This window comes from Fukomys damarensis, unplaced genomic scaffold (genome assembly GCF_012274545.1).
Source record: "Fukomys damarensis isolate Sample0158 unplaced genomic scaffold, DMR_v1.0_HiC HiC_scaffold_2, whole genome shotgun sequence".
Taxonomy (NCBI): Eukaryota; Metazoa; Chordata; class Mammalia; order Rodentia; family Bathyergidae; genus Fukomys; species Fukomys damarensis.
The window spans coordinates 57439737-57447345 of record NW_022900914.1 but is presented as its reverse complement, the minus strand read 5'-3'; the positions used below and the strand labels follow the sequence as shown (position 1 = coordinate 57447345).

The window sequence follows — 7609 nt, the reverse complement described above, 5'->3', positions numbered from 1 at the left end:
CACAGAAGAGGATTTCTAGCACTCCTTCATGAAGTGGCAAGAACAAGGGAATCAGTTTGTTCAAAGCAAGGGGGAATATTTTGTAATGTGTCTTTTATCTTTTATTTGTTTATTTATTTGATACTGGGGATTGAACTCAAGACTTTGTGCTTGGGAGTCACACAGCAGCACCACTGAGCTAAATCCGAAAATTGATGTATCTTTTAATGTAATTGTATTTATTTCCCTATTAAGTTTATAGGTACATTTAAAGCAAACAGTGCAGTTACAATCATTATTGGGATCTTGTACTCTTTACATGATATGTCTTGGTTCTTGTTTTTTCCCCACATTTCTTCCTCCCCTTTACCCCCTTCTCTCTTCCATATTTACAAAAACTTTGTTTCCATTTCTTCCTTTTTTCACATTTTTTCTTTTCCCTTTTAATTTAAACATTTACAATATTTCTCGATCATAACGCATATATCTAAAGAAAAGAAATCAGTTTGGAAGACACATTTATACTCTTGTATATGTCTATTGCAGCACAACTCTATTTTTATTTTCATTAGAACCTTTAAAGAATAACTGGCCATGACTGAGTCATAAAGCCAAACTATATGAGGGGACCCAACAAAGTCAACATTTTATATATTTGATCTCTGTTTGAGAGCAGCCCATAAAAATATGCTTCCTACTAGAGGCAGCCTATGAGTGAGCACAGTTCTACTTATGAAGTCCAGAATATTATTGTGCCTATCACAACACAAATTACAGAAAAATTTTAAAGGGAAAACAAATAACTTTTTAAAATCTAATGTGAGAAATGAGGGGCAGGGCAGGGCCTGCCCATGTTCTGAACCAGAACCAGAAGGCTTGCCTGACTGCAGCAAACTCATGGGTCCAGCTGAATCACAAGGTGAGCATCTCATCGGAGGCTGGCCAAACTGCTGATGGATGGTAAGAGAATCCCAAACCAGTGCACATTCCACTTAAAGGGACAAGAACCCAAGGGATTTTTCTGAGAAGCCTCAGTAACTATATCAAGAGAGGGGTCTGTGTTCCAAGGTCCCTCCAAACCAAGGAAACCCGAGTTTAGTCCAACTTCCTCCTGTACTCACACCCCTACCAAGAACCTGAGGACCACTTCTTCAGACTCAAGCTAAAGAATGAAGGGGAAGAGAAGGAAATACTTGAGTAGCAAGTTTGGGAACTTCTAGCAGAAGTCAAAGACAAAGCTAGTGAAATAAACAGGCTTCCAAGTGAACTAAAGACATCCAAAGAGAGAAGAGCCCTGAGCACTGATGGGAAGCATGTTTCAGTTCCAAGTCCAGATGAAACATCAGCTCCACCCGGAGATTTTATAATCTCCACCAGAGAACCTTTGATAAGAACCCTTGAGGAGAAGAACAAGACCTTTCAGGAAGCTTACACATCTATAAGAAGAAAACCATATCTCGAAGAAAAAACTAGCTTACCTTGAGCAGTCACCAAATTCAGAAGGGGCAGCAAGACACAATGGTGACAGCAGATGCCAGTGTCTATACCCCAAGAGTCAAATTTTGGAAATCCAATGGAAAATAAACGGTCACGTGACAGTATGAGTATAAGAAAACCACATGCGGAGATACATTGGGAGCATCCAGTTCTTCAAGCAGTGATGTTACCAGAGATTCTTTGTCAACAAATGCTTCAGATTTTGAGTACCTCACCACTCATACCCCATCTCAGCCCCTGTCCTCCACTAGCAAATCTTTTTAATAACTCTCCACTAGCAACTCTTTCAACAACTCTAAGTGTGTGACTGCTGGGAGTTCTCCAAACAGTTCAAGTGAGCTGTCCCTAGCTTCCCTTACGGAGAAGATACAGAAGATGAGAGATTCATGGCAGCACTGCAGAGGAGCTACATAGCCTGAGAAGCTTGCTGATGAGAAGACTGTTTTAAAGATGTTCTTTCACCACCATTGAGAGAGGGCAGAGCACTAAGACAATGAGAAACTGGTAAACTTTTTACAAGAGCAAGTGAAGAATGATAAGCTCAGTGCCCCAAAAAGAAAAATCCTCAAACTAGAGCAGAAAGGCACAGATTATTTCTGTGAAAGAGAGCTGCTCATTCAGCAGCAGATGGCCTGCAGCTTACAGAATGTTGAGGAAGAAAACCAGGGAACTTTGAACATGATCAGTCACCTGAAAGAAGAAAATGAAAAACTGAATGTGTGTCTAGAACTAGAATGGTGTAACATTAACATAATGACCAAAACTTTGGAAAATTCAGTGTAACCTTGGAGGGATTGAAGGATGGAGAATGAGTTCTACGGGCTCATTTGAAAGATGAGAAGCAAAAAGCAATGGAGACCACTAGTACCTTGGGGCAAGCAGCAGAGACAGCAGCTCAAGTGGAGAAAGATCAGCTGTAACTATCTTGCACTGCACTCAGACAAGAATAGCTAAAAGAAAATGGTGAAATTAAACACATTTCAAGCCTGCTAGCTAAGATGGACAATAACTATCCTTACCTGAAGGAAATCTGGGATTTTCAAGCAGAATAGCTAAGCAGAACCAGCATCAAACTGCCCGAGAAAGCATCAGAGAATGATGCAGAGATAAAAGACATGAAAGAAACCATATCTGAATTGGCAGATCAGGCTGTCAAGTTACACAACAACTTGGCAGCACTGGCTGTCAAGTTACACAAGAATCAACTCATTCATGAGCTAGAGAGCATGTCATAAAGCAGGAAGAGCAGAAATCAAACCCAGAGTTGCAGCTAAAGACTCTGACAATGCAAAAAAGGAGACTGAGGAATGGAGGTGGTTTCAGCACACCTGCAGATGCAGGGGTAGTGGCCACTGACATCAAATTTGAGGTCCAGAAGCAGCTATGTATGGTGAAGAGGAGACTTTTGGAAGAGGAGGATGAGGAGGAGACTGCCAGGCTACAAAAGCAGCAGGGAGACACGCAGGGCCATGGCAGCTGCATGGTCTCTATTAGATAGCAGAGGTTTTGGCAGAAGAAACATAGCCCAGTTCTTGACATGATTGGAAAATAAAGCTATTTCTATATGAAAGGGGGAATCTGTAGAGGAAGATTTGCTATTTCATATAAAAAGAGCCCAGTTGTCTTCTGTACCATTCACTGTTCCAAACTGTGGCACATTTCAATGAGGTCTCTTTACTTTTTTCTGCATTTTCAAAATCAACTACTTCATGGTCAAAGAGGAAACTTCCTTCTTTTTTTTCTGGAAAGACACAATATTAGTACAGCAAAAAATATTTCCTATATTCTTAGAGAATAGTGGCCTAGCAAACTCCAAGTGGCTGTGAATGTGGCCCATGCTTGGTTCTGCTTTTTTGTATTTATTGTCATGCTGCTGTTTTGAATATAGGATCTAGTAATCTTGGAATTGACACTACTTAAGGCAAAAGAAGAAGTCTTGATTGAGCTTGTGCAAGCTGAAGCCTCACTTTATTACCTCATTTGAAACAAACTGCCACTAAGCGTTGGTTTGATTTCCAGAATCTTTGTTACACTAAAAATAAGTAAATGCTGGTTGAGAATTAAAAAAAAATGTACTTAGCCAGATAAGTCTGTACGATGACAATGTTAATTGAAACTGAACTGCAAACTAATGAAGGTCAATTTACAACAAAATCTTCATGAACAAAACTTACCCTAGGAACTTAATGACTTTTAATGCAGAAGGGTACAAGTCAGAATGGTGTGGAATTCAAAGTATAACTTTAAACTTTTAGGTAGTACATATGTTTGTAAAGATTGGTATCCAACTCAGCATACTCTACCAGTGAAAAACGTACTAACTTCTCATGTGAGAAACATTTTATAGTACATATAGCATAGAACCATTAGATACAAAGCAAAAAGGAAAATTGGAATTAATAATGCTCTTTAAACTCAGTAAGATATCAAATTGGAGCACACAGGAGGCTGACCAGGAAATATTAGCATGGCATGATCAAGAAGAGACATTGATGCCTTCTTTATGAAGATGATTAGATACTTGCTAGAATCATCCTCATATTTTGGGAGATATTTATGTTGGATTGAAATTCTTAGAATGACTTAAAATGTACTTGGTGGGTGTTTTCTAATCTAGACAATAAGAAAAATGCAACCCTAACTTAAAATACTCAGCTGTATTAACCCTCTTATTTTGATCTCTCTTTACTTTGGATATTTTGGAATATTTTATATGTAAGCATTTTAAAGTGATAAGTAAATATGTTACTATTTAAAACATCTAATGTGAAATTTTTTCATTAAATTGAATTATTTGGGCAAGTTTTTGGCAATCTAGACAAATTTCATAGACACATGGATAAACTTGCTGCTGTCTTATTTATTCCACACTTCTCATTTATACTATAGTATTTAAAATTATCACTTTATGTAATATTAAACTCAAATTGATTATTTTCCAGAATTTAAATCATTTCTCCCAGCTATCAGTTACAGAATTATGAGATGGTGTAGTGGTAGGAAAGGAATCAAGGAGTTAATATAACCTCAATCTCCAAGGGTAGACCCTAAAGGTTCTAAGCAAGTTACAGTGATTCATTGGGGTCACCCAGGCCTAAACCAAGGGAGAGAACTAGTGCAAATATTATGCTAGGAAGAACAATAACTTATTCTCTAAATGACACAAACCAATCTCTATACTTTTCCAAAGAAAAAGAAATATATTCATATAGACCTTTTATGACCTTGAGTAAAGAAACTTATCATGAACTGCATGGTGGAGATGGTATTGCGGAGAAATGAAAGGGCAGTGAGAGTGGATGTAGATGAACACGGAAGTTAACCAAGGAAAAGCGTGTCCTTACTTCTGGACCCTTTAAATACATACACCAATAAATCCATTTTATATTTTCTCTATTTTGAATTAGGTTTGTATGGCACGAAGAATCCTAATCTCTCATAGAATTACAATTGCATTGCAACTCTATGATATCGTAGTATCTCTATGAATGATATCTTTGCTAAAATTATCTTAAACTGTTTAATAATTATTCAGTCATTTATTTAACAGGATGAAAAATTTAAATATGGACTGTAATGAGCTGTGTGGCAGTATTTTGTGTCATGGTATATTTGATCTCATCCTAGAGAAAATTCAAGTATATATGATAAAATATACTTGATACTATATTGGGGGGGTCTGATTTTTTTTTTTAGTTCTTTATATATTTTAGATAGTAGTAATTTGTCTGAGGGGTAGCTAGTAAAACATTTTTTCCATATTGTAGGTTATCTCTTAGCTCTGTTGGTGGTCCTGTGTGGCAAAAAATATTTAATACAATAAGACTTCAGTTGTTGATTCTTTGTGCAAGTTCTTGTGCTGCTGAGGATTTGTTCAAAAAGTCTTCTCCCATGACAATGTCTTTGAGAATTCTACCTAATTTAGTTTACTGTAAGTTTAGTACTTCTGCTTTGATATTTAGATATTTAATCCTCTTGGATTTTAGTTTAGTGCATGATGGAAGATAGGAATCTAGTTTTAATCTTTGGCAAGTTGAAAGCCAGTTTTTCCAACACCATTTTTTAAAGATGCTATCCTTCCTCCAGTGAGGATGGTTGTCTCTTTTGTCAAGGATGAGGTAGCTGAGCATGTCTTGTGATATTTCTGCATCTTCTAATCTATTCCATTGATCTTTGGGTCTGTTTCTCTGGTAATATCATGCGGTTTTATCACAGTGGCTTTGTAGTATAGTTTCAAATTGGGAATAGTGATACCTCCTAACATGTCTCTGTTGCCTAGAATGGCTTTTGCTCTTCTAGGTCTCTTCTTGTTCCAAATTAATTTTTGGATTGTTTTCTCAAGTTCTGTGAAATATACTGTTGGGATTTCAATCAGGATTGCATGACCCCTCCCAATACAAATATCCAATTCAAAAATGGGCATCTGAAATGAACAAACATTTCTCAGACAAACAAGTAAAAGCAGCAAATAAATATGTGAAAAAATGTTCAACATTACTGGTTATTTGAGAGATGTACATGAAAACAACACTGAGATTTACCTTACCTCAGAAAGAATGGTTGCTAATAAGAAATCAACCAATAACAAATACTAGCAAGGCTGTAGGGAGAAAGGAAGACTTCTCCATTATTGGGGAAAGTGCAGACTGGTACAACCACTGTGGAAATCAATATGGAGAAACCTCAAAGAACTAGGATTAGAGGTTCCATTTGAGCCAGCCATCCCTCTCTTGGGTATCTTTCCAAAAGAATTAAAAGAATCATATCACAGTGAAGTATGCACACCCATGTTTATAGAGGCACAGTTTGTAATAGCTAAAATTTGGAAACAACCCAAATGCTCATCAAATGGAGACTGGATAAAGAAGATGTGTTTTTTTTATAAAACGGAGTACTAGCTGGGCATGGTGGTGCATGCCTGTAATCCCAGCACTTGGGAAGCTGAGGCAGGAGGATTGCTGTGAGTTTGAGAGCAGCCTGAACTACATAGCGAGTTTCAGGTCAGTCTCAACTACATAGTGAGACCCTATCTCAAAAAACAAAACAAAAAAAAACAACAAATAAACAAACAAATAAAGAAATAAAATGAAGCACTACTCAGCCATAAAGAATGAGAAACTAGAAACATTTATTTTGTAATGGATGCACATTGAGGCTATACTCAGTTGTAATAAATAGGACACACTTGAGTAATACCGAATAGTTTCTCTGGTGTGAAAAACAAAGTGTAAATAAGGTTCAGATGGCATAATGGGGATCATGAAAGAGGAAGAAAATGGCTAAAGGGTAAGTGGTAGTGGGAGGGGGAAGTAAATAAGGGAAGAGAAAAAAATGAAAAATTGAAAAAAAAAGGAAACGGAGTCTTCATAAATAGAGAAGGGTGAAGAGAGTGAAAGGAGGGTAGAAGATTGGGAATAAATCAAGAACCAGGTACAAGATCCCAATGATAAATGTAATGGCATCATTTGCTTTAAATGTACCGATAAACTTAATAGAAAAATACACTTGATACTATTTATAGTTAGATGTAATTTTCAAAATTGATCACAGAAAAGCAAATTTTGATTGATGTAAAAGGTGAATTGAATTTTCCTGATCAAATAATGATAAAATCTATTTCATTTTACCCATCTTTCCATGCCAGAATATGCCTATCTTGTCTTTCTACAATGCCAAGCAAAATCATTCACAAAGCCTCAATTTATGTCTCCTTCTTTCAATGGATTATCCTGTAATGTGTTTCTTCCTTTCTTGACCCACTCTTAATAGTATTTTTTATTTTAAAAGCTATTTTGATATGATAGTGAGTTGCTACAGTGGGCCATCTTTCACTATGTTGCAGTATCTATAGCCATTCTTTTTTTTTTTTTTATTGAGTTTATTGGTACATTTAGGGATACAGTACAGTTACATTCATTGTTGGGATCATGTACCTTTACATGGCAAGTCTTGATTCTCATTTTTTCCCCTTACCTCTGCCCTCCCTTCACCCCCTCCTCCCCTCCCCATCTACAAACACTTTATTTTCATCTTTTCATTCTCTCACATTTTTTTCTTTTCCCTTTTTGTTCTTCCCCTACGTATCACACCTTCCCTACACCTTTAGCTCCTTTCCTCCCATTTCTAAATGTCA

At 36.9% G+C, this 7609-nt stretch overlaps 1 pseudogene; it reads left to right on the top strand.

Annotated features, from left to right (window-relative positions):
* The first annotated feature begins 876 nt into the window (after positions 1-876).
* LOC104852359 lies at positions 877-2974 on the top strand (annotated as a pseudogene).
* Positions 2975-7609: the final 4635 nt, after the last annotated feature.